The sequence below is a fragment of the Diabrotica undecimpunctata genome, chromosome 6 (assembly GCF_040954645.1).
Source record: "Diabrotica undecimpunctata isolate CICGRU chromosome 6, icDiaUnde3, whole genome shotgun sequence".
NCBI classification, from domain to species: Eukaryota; Metazoa; Arthropoda; class Insecta; order Coleoptera; family Chrysomelidae; genus Diabrotica; species Diabrotica undecimpunctata.
Genome location: NC_092808.1, coordinates 88461667 through 88473821, shown reverse-complemented (window position 1 = coordinate 88473821; position 12155 = coordinate 88461667). Strand labels below are relative to the sequence as shown.

At 28.0% G+C, this 12155-nt stretch overlaps 2 long non-coding RNA genes across 2 annotated transcripts; one reads left to right on the top strand and one right to left on the bottom strand.

Moving 5' to 3' along the window:
- The first annotated feature begins 2284 nt into the window (after positions 1–2284).
- Positions 2285–3876, top strand: LOC140443533 (uncharacterized). Its single transcript, XR_011951229.1, has 2 exons — positions 2285–2508; positions 2565–3876. It is a non-coding gene; the product is annotated as an uncharacterized lncRNA (long non-coding RNA).
- Positions 3877–3911: 35 nt separating this feature from the next.
- On the bottom strand, positions 3912–6548 carry LOC140443532 (uncharacterized). The gene is made up of 3 exons (XR_011951228.1): positions 6179–6548; positions 5512–5822; positions 3912–5435 (listed from the first exon to the last, which is right to left on the bottom strand). It is a non-coding gene; the product is annotated as an uncharacterized lncRNA (long non-coding RNA).
- Positions 6549–12155: the final 5607 nt, after the last annotated feature.

Here is a 12155-nt window from a genome sequence, read left to right as displayed (position 1 = left end):
ACAAGTCTTACATTCATTGCAAAAAATATGACAACTTTTATTTATTTTTAAACACTCATTTACCTTTTGAACATGATACTCTGTATTATTTTGAACTGATTTTACTTTCCAGTTATTTTCATCTATTTTGCAGATGTCTTTCAATTCAATATCCTTACTTCTTACATGTGTTTTCTTTATCAAATTCATTCTATATGAGTTATTACCTTTGACTTTTTTTTTCAGTTTTTTTATTACTACATCACGTACCAAGTTTAAGAGAGCATACAAACAAGTGTCTACCCTTTTATTCTTTTTTCCTTGAAAATATACATGTTTCAGTGTTCGATGCAATGCTTCTAAGTACATATTTGTGTTAATGCCCAGTCCTTTTCTGTAACAATATGCCCATAAATGACAACGACCAGCATAGTAAGTTTGGAAGTATTGACCAAAAGCCTCAGTATCCTCACAAGCAAATAATTCAGATAATACAAAATTTAGCAATTCTTGAAAATCGGCAGGATCAGTTGACTGTAACCTAGAATATGGGTTGTTCTCTGACTGTAATAACAAACGCAAGTACTTATACACTTTTGCTTTCATCACTTGATCACCTTTAATTTTATTCAAGTTCTTACGCCAATTTCTATCGATGTGCCAAGCACAAAGGAGGAGATTATCTGGTTTACTCATAATATTAGTCCACGCATTAAAAAAATCTGGAGCATCATCAGACATAAACACTTTACATTTGATGTCACCAGTTTGTTCTTTAATAGAATTTAAAAAATGTGTTAAGACATTGGTATCTGCCCTGTTTGAAAGCAAGAAAGCAGTAGGCACCCCTTCTCCAAATTCATCCACAACCATAAGTGTTGTTAATAAGAAATCATAACTTGTAGTTCCATGCGTTGAGTCCACACATATTTTGTCTGAGCCAAACAGTTTCAATTGTTTTTCTTGAAATTTCGTCATGAATATTAATGCGAAATCATTTATGTTGAATACATTAGGGAGATCATCTGAGCCTTGCTCTTTGTAAAATATAATTGAAAATTCATCTTTTAGGGATCTTAATCGTTCAACCCATAAACGAATGCTTATGACACCATTTTGATGTAGCTGAACATATTCTTTTAAAGAAAAGTCCCTGGTTATATTTCTCAAGTCTTGGCGATCTAAAAGACTGAGTCGTCCAAGGGATTCTTCAGAGTAAATCCCATTACGAATATCATCTAGGATTTTTTGGAATGACACCTTCAGAGATTTTTCCTTAAAATAAAAAAATGCAAAGTTAATACATTACATTAGAAAAAAATGAGACATACCTGCTATTTGTTTTCTTTCAGTTTTAGTGAAATTTATATGGGTTAAATTACAATTATGGCCAAAATAAGGCGTATACAAAGTGGCCTTTAACTGATTTCCATTACATATTAAATCCAAAGTTGAAGGACAAGTAACATCTAACTTAGAAAAACCCTGAGATTTTAAAAATTTCTGTCTATTGTTTTGAGACGTAGACATATATCTGCTTGCTTTACATGACCTATGACAAACATAGTATGTCTTTTCTATTTTGCTAGTTATTTTTTTACCAGTGGTTTTTACATAAGAGCATTTCATGTTTTTCTCAATAGTCTCTTTCCATGTTCTAAGATCTAAAAAAACATTTCGTTAGTTCATATAATTAGCTATTAATAAATAACAGTAACCTGCATAGTTTTCGAATTCCTTTTCTTCCTTAAACAGCTCAAGTTTGTGATCTGTAATTAAGTGATTTCTGTATTCGGAGTATGTGGAGAGAATCAGAAAGCAAGAGGTACACACTAAAGATTTTCTTCGACTTGTAGCCGGTTCTGCTCCATGTAAGAGTTTAATATGTTTATTCAAATTAGAAATTGTGCTAAACGTTTTATCACAATATTTACAAAGGTTTCTTGTCACTGCTCTTGTTTCCATTATAAATATAATATATTATAATACAAACACAAAACCTCGAAGTAGCCGAAAATAAAATCCAGGATATAAAATTCACAGTACGAATAATTATAAAACAATAAAAGAGTACATTAGATATAAAAGTATAAAGGTAAAAATAAAATGCAGGATATAAAATTCACAGTACGAACAATTATAAAACAATAAAAGAGTAAACTGTACATTAGATATAAAAGTTCTAGGTTATTTTCAAAATTCAAATTCAAAATAAAACCGAACTTGTCAATAATGAGTTTGATATATTTCCGCTTGGTGCGCCACAGTAGAAATCATTCCTCCCGCGACCGGCTTGTGCTATAGGGCAGTCCAACGAGCTGTCAAATTAAATCCAATATGGTGTCTGGAGGGCAAACAAACTATTTAGCCGTATTGAAAGTTAATAGTGTTTTCAATTAATTATATAAATTGTGAGTAAAATTATCAGTTCAGTGATTGGAAAACGGAAATAAACGGCTTAGAAAATATTTAAGAATAGGACTTTTTCAAAAAAACTTCTGTTGTGAAACTGAAAAATTAGTTTAAAAGGTTTGTTTACATAGTCTTTAAATTAAATTCAATGTGAATATGTGTTAAATTTTTAGGTAGCAAATTATGTCAATCGTTTGCTTTGTTGTGGGATGCTCCAACAGATCTAACAGGAATCATATGGGGTATTTTAGGATACCGACAGTCCCTTTTAAAAGGTTTCTTCAAGATGACGAAACCATAAGCCATAAGGTTGGTTCAGCAAAGAAGTGCAGTCTGTTAATAAATATTTAAAGATCAACAAACTAAAGTTAAATGTGTTAAAGACGAAGGCTATGATAATAACAACTAAATACAAATACTCAAATATTGATATAAATACTATTAATCTTCAAATTAACAATGATAAAATAGAAATCATCACAATTAAGTACCTTGGTTTTCAATTGGATAATTTATTGTCTTTTAATGACCATTTTAATTACATATTAAAAAAGATTTCTAAAAAATTATACCTGCTTTTTTTCAAGAATATCTAAAAATTTGTCAACTTGAACTAAAATTACAGTTTTTAATGCAATTATTCAACCTCACTTCGATTTTTGCTCATCAGTTATTTTTCTATTTAATTTAAATCAATCCGCCTAGTTGCAAAAATTACAAAATCGTGAAATGAGAATCATTCTTGGTGGAAGCAGATATACACCTATAGCAACAATGCTTAGCATGCTGCAGTGGGTTTTAGTTCAACAAAGTGTCTTTTACCTCACAATGGTGTTCATTTATAAAATTTTAAATAATTTGGACCCTGCTTACTTTTGTGAGTTACATATTATGTTTAAAAGCAAATTAATGGACCATTTTAAAAGCACCAATAGTTAGGTAGTTGTTTTGTAGTCATGTTTTATGTTATATATTATTGTTTTATATTTTTAATAAGTGTAGGTACTATATTTTAAGTGTAATTGTTATTTTTATCTTATTATGTATTAATGTTATAAATTGATTATTTATTTGTATGTATTAGGGCTTTCCCTATTTGAATAAATAAACTTATTTTTATGCTTTTAGTTTGCTATTATTATTTAAATTATGCTCTCAACTTGTATGTACATTCAGTTCTGTTAATATAATTTGATTCTTGTTTTTTCCTTATTTTTTGAAACTTAAATTGTAATGTAAGCATATTATTCTCTCTCATTTTCAAAGTAACATAATAAATTGTACTTTTATTTTGGAATTTGTAATTGAAGAATAAAGAAGCATTTTTGCCCTAAAATTTGAAACCTTTTTTAAAAGACAATCACGGAATGGAGAAAGTTATATTACCATTATTATTATATATTGTTAATATTGCTTAATAAATGTTATTTAATTTCTGTGACATATAATTTTGATACATTTGTAATAAAAAACATTTATTTTGAATTTGTTTTATTCACAACTATATACCATATTATATTCGAATACAAAAATGCTACAAAATAAAGATAACGCCAATATTAAAAATAATAATTTGAGAAACAAATTTACTATATTTTGGTTTTATTGATAATTTAATTATTTGTTTTAAAAATTAATAATTTAATATTTACAAACAAAAAATTTACTTGACACAATAAAAATTAAAGATTCCATATCTAAAGAGAACAAGATCACAAAACCATAAGTTAGTAGGTAGGTACCTCTAAGAGATTCACATATTTAAAGTGGAACCAAGAAATACTGCAGTTTTCATTTTCGCATTTTATCATTGGTTGGCCATCGTCAATTCCTTTACATGTACACCATGTTAAATTGTTTTTAAGTTTGCTAAAATATTTGCAAAGTAAATCGGGAATTATAATTTTTTTATGAAAAAAACTTTAAAATTTAAAACTGTAAAATTTCCAAAATTCTTTATTAAACATAATTTTTTCATGATATAATTCAGTTGGAGACCATATTACAAAATAGCAATATTGAACATTATAGAGAGCCATTTGAATTTGATAGTGATATTTATGTTGTCTATTTAATTGAACTTCTCCATCAGAATTTATAATAAGACATGATGAAGGTAAGTTAATGAACTCTGCTATTGACATATCTTTTCACTTCTAAGCATCCCCTACTGCAACATTTGCAAAAAACCATTGCATCAGGAGTAGCACCAAGTTGTGGAAATTCAGGCTTAATGAAAAATCTAGCATTTTTTATGACTAGATCTTCATGGGTACTATATGAATATTTTCGAAAAGCTTCTATTGCATTTTTTTCATTATTTTCCCACACTCTGTTGCACTTGTTTTGAACAAACTTTGTTCTGGATAACATATAGTTTTAATTAGGGATAAGCGGTTTTTCAATGCGAGAATTGGCAGCTGCTTTAAATTTGATGCTTTTATTCTTCCTCTTCTTTGATGAAACCATTGTCCTGACTTACTTTGGTCTAGTGTACTCTTTTCAATGGTTATACATTCACTTTCATCCAAACTTATAACTAAGTTATTAACAACTTCCATTAACTGAATGTATGTGTATGAAATGTACTTGTCATTATATAATGAAGAAAATGGGTTAATTGGTGATATCAACATTCTTCTTAATGATTCAGCAAATGGTTCTGTCACTCTGCTTAAAATGGATGAACTTCCAGCTTCTTCAATGTGAGTCAAAAACTGCACAATATGGTCATCACTCATGCAAGGCACTTCTAAGGGAATTCTTGATCCAGAAAATATTTTGCCAAAATCAATACCTCTAATTGGTTTACATTCAACCTTTGCAGTTTTGGGCAAATTCCAGAGGGACCTCACATCTGTACATGATACATTATCTTTTGATTCAGCTATATATTGTAGTCCATACAATATCGCACCAACATGGCTACACACTTCTCCTGCACCTGCCATGCATGTACAATGTCCTGTTTCTATACTTCCATCTTAGTTACACACAACCCATGCTTATAGTGGTGGCTTGTTCATTTTTTGTGAATGTTTAATCTGTAACAATAAAAGAACAAGTTAATATATTGTAACAACTAGCATAAAACATTTGCTCCTCAAATACGATACTCACTTTGCCTAATGTCATAAACTTGTCATGTACAACTTTTGACCCACAAAACCTGCTTCAAATTATTTGTATGCTTGCAGGCTTTTGTAGGCTTTCATTTGCTGTTGTGTATAAAAACTGGTGCTCAACACTAAATAGCTCACTACATCTATGCTGCTTATTGGGGAAAATCATTTGGATTGTAACTTAATTCCCTTTCTGAAATAGTATATATGGATCTATGTTGTTGATTACTTTCAATTTCTCTAGATATCTGCTTGCTACATCAGGATTCTCTAATTTCAAGTTATTAAAGTAATGACTTCAATCCATTTCTGAAACAAAATAACATTCATCAAATTAATAAACATTTAGGTTTCTTATCAATTAAAAAGGTGTAAATGTCTTTACTATATTATAAAAAAATGGTTTGAGTCTCACCTAGTTCAAAAATATTAAAATTGTATTATTATTTTAATTTCAGCAGCTGATTTTGTGTAATACTAAAATGCTTAAATGAAGCTAAATATTAGCTATATAATATATGAAGCTAAACTGAGAAATATTAGCGATATGCCGAATACGCTAATATATATAAAAGTAAATTCTTATCAATCATTATAAGTATATATTGATAATAATTGTGGTTGTTAAACGACTTAACTAAACTATTAGGAACTTTTCAACTTACCTCATTAAATTATAATTATCTTCATGTAATCAATGTGAATAAGAATTATATTAAAGAAAATTGTTTTTTATCAATTATTAGGTCATCTACTAATTATATTTGAATAACTACAATTAAATATTTGTCTATTACTGCAAATCACAATGCTATTCTATCCATTGTTTGCCCTCCAGACATTTTGACAGTTCTGTTTGAGGTTATGTGTTGGACTGCCCCATATCAGAGAATAAAATATAACCTTAATTAAAAATATAATCTATATTGTGTTCTGTTTATTTATAGACAAAATCTAGGAATTATTTCCATTCAACAGGCTTTCATCCATATGAATTGGTAAGTTTTACACTTTTTATAAAGACATTTACACAATCAATTCTGTATCTAACCCCAAATTATGATTTTTAGGTTACCAAACAATTTCCATTTGTACAAAATTCAACAAGTATGATGTCAAATTTATTCACAACAATGAAATCTGCCATCTATCTAACAAATCAAGTCTATTGAATAAAATGGATATATCAGTAAGCTGTTAGTGTTGTTATATTTGTGTTAAAGGTATAGAAAACATTATTCAATCTCTTCATGATATTGAAAAATATGGTTGATATGAAACATGCCTCTTAGTCTGTTCTCTGCATCTATTAACACATAACTATTTAGTCCATTCTGATTTTCAATTGTATATGGACCTTCAAACATTGATTGTAATTTCTTACAACGGTTTTCTTTAACATTACTTTTTCTAAGTGAACGAATTAACACTAGGTCTCCTTTTTGAAATGTGATTGGTTTTTTTATATTTCGATTTTGTCTTCTGATATATTTTTCAGCTTTCCTCCTAATTCGGTTATTCACTTTCTGCATTACTTGTTCTAACATATCCTGATTATATTCACTAATCCACTTTCTGTTTCCTATATGGCCAAACATTAAATATTCTGGTACTTCCTCTGTATTCAAATTATGTGTATTATTTAAAAAATATTCTACTTGTGGTATATGTTGCTGCCAAGTTTCATGTTGATTTTGGCACAGTATCCTTAAATATTTTATAACTTCTTTAATATATCTTTCTGCAGGATTTGCCTGAGGATGTCTGATACTTGTAAAATGAATGTTGATTCCCTTTTTCTCACAAAATGCCCGAAATTTTTGGTTGTTAAAATATGTAGCATTATCTATTATGCAATTTCTAAATGGTCCTATTTCTTCGAAAAATTGATTAATATATAATTTTAATGTTTTAACATTTGTTCTGGAGCAGGGATATAGTTTAATAAATTTTGTATATAAATCAACTATCACTAGTATATGCTTTTTTCCTGTTGGACTGAGAACTAAATTTGAAATAAAATCCATGGAAACTGTATTTAGTTTTTCATATACAACATTAGATTTATATGTGTTCTGGTTTTTGAAATTCTTTTCTTTGTTTAGTTGACATATTGGGCATTGGGTAGTAATTTCTTTTGCTATACTTATGTCATTCTTTGCAAAATAATTGTCCCTAAATAGCATCCATAGCTTTCTTGAACCAATATGCATATAATTGTTATGTAAATTTTTCAATATTTTATTTGCTAAAGTTCTAGTTATTACATATACTTCTATTCCATTTATTATTTTATAATAAACTCCCATCTTTCTTAAGGACTTTTTGTTTTTCACTCAAATTGATCTGATCTCTTATAATTTCTTCTTTAGAATATAATCCAGTACTTTCTACTAATTGATTTAATCCAATTTTTATTGTTCGCTGCCCTTTTTGTGGTGTATTTTCTAACCTTGATAAAACATCTGCCACTATATTGGATTTTCCAGAAATGTATTTGATTTCAAATGAGTATTCACTCAATATTAGACTCCATCGATGAATTCTACTGTTTCCATATTTGTTATTTAATATAGACGTTAAAGCTTGGTGATCTGTTTCTATTGTAAATTCATTACCCAACAAATAAAATCTTAATTTTGTGACACAATGTATAATACTTGCTAGTTCTAATTCTGAAACTGAGTAACCCTTTTCATGTGGCTTTGTAATTCTTGAAATGAATTGTATTGGGTATTCGACCCCATCATGTATTTGTAATAATACCCCTGATAATCTCTCTATGGATGCATCTGTTCTTAATATGAATGGCTGTGTGTAGTCAGGATAATATATTTTTAAATTTGACAGAAAAATGTTTTTAATTTCTTGGAATGCTAGTTCTCTTCTCTGATCCCATCTCCATTTTACACCTTTTCTCAGTAGTTCAAGTAATGGAAGTTCTTTTATACTTAGATCTGGTATCATCCTTTTATAATAATTAATTATTCCAATAAATCCTCTTAAAGTTCTTAAATTGTGTGGTGTTTTATATTCCTGAATGACTTGTGTCCGTTCTGGATCCATTTTGATTCCCTTAGTGTTAAGTTTATAACCTAGATATATGACTTCTTTTTGAAAAAATGTACATTTTTCTTGATTTATTTTTAGTCCAACTTTGTCTAATCTATTTATTATAATTTTTAGGTGTTTCTCATGATCTTCAGCCGTTTTAGAAAAAATTAATATATCATCAATGTAGTGAATTACAAAATGTTCATATTGATCCAAAATATCATGAAGACATCTACATAGAGCACTGCAAGATGATTGAAGTCCAAATTGTACTACTTTGAATTGATATACTACTCCATCTATCTGAAATCCTGTATACTGTCTACTTTTTCTTTCTAGAGGTATTAACCAAAAGCTATGCTGTAAATCAATTTTAGTGAAACATGACATTCCTGTAATTCTTCCTAGTATTCCATCTATACTCATTGGTGCTTCAAATTGCTTTTCAGTAATCTTGTTAATATTCCTTGCATCCAAACATAACCTGATTTCACCTGATCTTTTACGTACTACTACTATAGGATTTATAAAACGTGTGTCTGCCTTCTCAATGATCCCATCTTCTAACATATTATTAATTGTTTTGTTTAATTCTTCTCTGTATTTATATGGTATTTGGTATGATTTTGTTTTAAAATCTTTTTCTTCTTTAACTTTTATACTATGGATATAATTTTGTGCAATTCTATTTTCTTTATTGACAAGTCCCTTGTGTTGCTGCAATATGGAAATGACTATTGATTTATATTCTTCAGGGCAATTTAAAACTTTCATCATATCTTCTTCTTTACAAATAACATTATTCTTCATTATGTACTCATTATTCCTTGCTTCCAATTTTACGCACTCCACCTCGTAGGCATCCATCTGCTTAAAATTTCCATTCCTTAAATATTCACTACAATAATTATTCTTTACATTCTTTTGGGACATTTCCCTATCATCAAAATACATTTCTTCTTCATAAACATCATTATTTTCTTTTAATAATATCCTATCAACTCTTATTCCTTCTTCCACCTCATCTTTCTGCATAAATTTAATTATTTGCTCTTCCAAAGTTACCATTTTTTCTTCAAAATCTATCTTTACTTTCTTCTTTTCCAATTCATCATTTCCCATTAATATATCAACACATAAATCCTTGACAATAAATCCTTGCATATTAATTTCTTTATTAAGAATATTAATTTTAAAATTGGCTAATTTATCAATTTCACCCAACTTCTTATTATTTGCACCAACAATTTTAATTTTTGGAATCTTTATTATATCTGATAATTTTAATGTATTAAAAATAAAATTCTCCGAGACTAAAGTACTTTCTGAACCAGTATCTATCATAATCTTAATCATTTTATTTTTGGCCAAAGCATTTATATAAATTAAATTAATAGATTCAATAATTTTATCTTCATCTAAAGAAATAAATTCAGAAGGTTTTTCATAATAGCAATGGCCTAACTTGTAATTCAGAAAGTTTACTGCACAAAATTTTGATTATTAGAATTGTCAGATTGTATCTGACCACTTGGATCTGATGTCCTATGTCTTTCCCTACTATGACTTCTACTCACATTTTCTTGCCTTGTACTATTTCGTTCCCTGTCTTCGCAGCTCCTATTCCTTCGAACACAATTTATCTGTCTGTTATAATTAGGTCGTTCTGTATTTCTTCTATTGTTAAAATCTTGTCTATTATTATTAGTACTGTTATTAAAATGTTGTCTATTATAACTAGTATTGTTATTACAATTCTGTTTATTTTGATTACTGTTATTATTATTAAAATTTTGTAAATTATTACCATATCTATAATTATTGTTATATGATTGTCTATATTGTTGATTATCATTTTTATTATATTGAAAGTTATTATTGTTTTTTTTGTTGTTATTATTACTTGTCATATTGCCTCTTTGTATTCTTTGAATAAAATTAATAAAACTATCTATTGTTTGAATATTTTGTACAGTTACTGTTTGCACAACATCAGCATCAAAATGTCTAGATACATTTAAGACTGTTTCATCCTCTCTAAGTGGTGGTTCCAAATATTTTGCAACCGTTATCAGTTTCAATGCATAATCTACCATATTTGATTTTAAATTGTGATTATACTTTCCAAAATATAGAATTTCTCTAAACTTGGCTTGCTCTAATTCACCCCAATAATAATTTAAACATTTATTTTCAAATGTTTGAAAATTATCTAAATCATTTTCAATACTAGCAAACCAAGTTGCTGCATTGTCATTTAATGTCATTCTAATATAATCTTTAATATCATTAATATTATTCACAAATCTTAATTTATGTTTTAAACTATTTATGTATACTCTAGGATGCAAATTTTTTATATTACCAGAGAATTTAATCCCAGTCTCATTTGTTAAATTTAAGTAAGGTCTCTATATGTCTCTCATTTGTGAAATATCATCTATTCTCTGTTCCACATTTCTTATTTGATTATTATTTATTTTGATATTTTGTTGTATATCATCTAATTTTTCTTCTGTGTTTCTCCTGTCTTCGTTAATTTTTACTTCTAAGTTACATTTCTGCAACTCTATTTTCTGTTCTATATCTATCTTATTATCTTGAATAATCCTCTTTACTTCTGTCCTCTCATTTTCTATCCTTTTCTTGTAGTCATTCCGTATAATTTTTATTTCATTTGCTACTTTTTTCTCTGCAGCTTCAAGTTTTTTATCCATTTGTTTTTCTATTTGTTTTACAATTTTATTATTATTATCTTCTATTTTCTTTTCTAATTTTCTATAATTCTCTTCTAATTTCTGTTCCATTTTTTTCATGTCTTCTTTGACTTGTTTTGAATTCTCTTCCAATTTTTTTATGTCTTCTTTGACTTCTTTTGAATTCTCTTCCAATTTTTTTATGTCTTCTTTGATTTCTTTTGAATTCTCTTCCATTTTTTTCGTATTCTCTTCCATTGTCTTGTTCATCTGCATCATTAATGACATCAAAGCTGCCATATTGACATTTTCCTCTCTTTCTGGATTCATTTCTGCAGTATCTTGTGGAACTTGAACTAAACTCTCCTCTTGTATAGGTTGTGTTTCTACTTCCACATCTTCTTCATTCTTTTTGCTTCTTGTACCTTTCTTTCCTTGAGACATTTTGAGACTTTACTTGTTCAAATATAATTAAAAATAAAATCTATAATTTTTCCTTTCTACTGATAATTAATTTAATTATATGAGAGCACTTATCTTCCCAAACTAATTCTTTTAAATAGAGAGCCACCGCGTTAGGTGCCAAATTTGTTATGATGTATTGTTTGTTTGAATGATGAGCAATGAGTATTTTAATAATATAGGGTTTTTATCGCGGTTCTCGAAGAATTAGTTTGTAAGTACTTTTTTAAATTATCTTTATTATAACTATTATGAAACACACATATATATATATCTAACCTAGCCAATGTAAATTTAAAATAAACTATCTTTAAATTGATACTCTTATAAAACTAATTAAATTCTATAGACAATGTAAAATTTAAATAAACTATCTTCAAAATTGAAATTGTTATGTATATATATGTGGCTAAACACCCCTTTAGGGGTT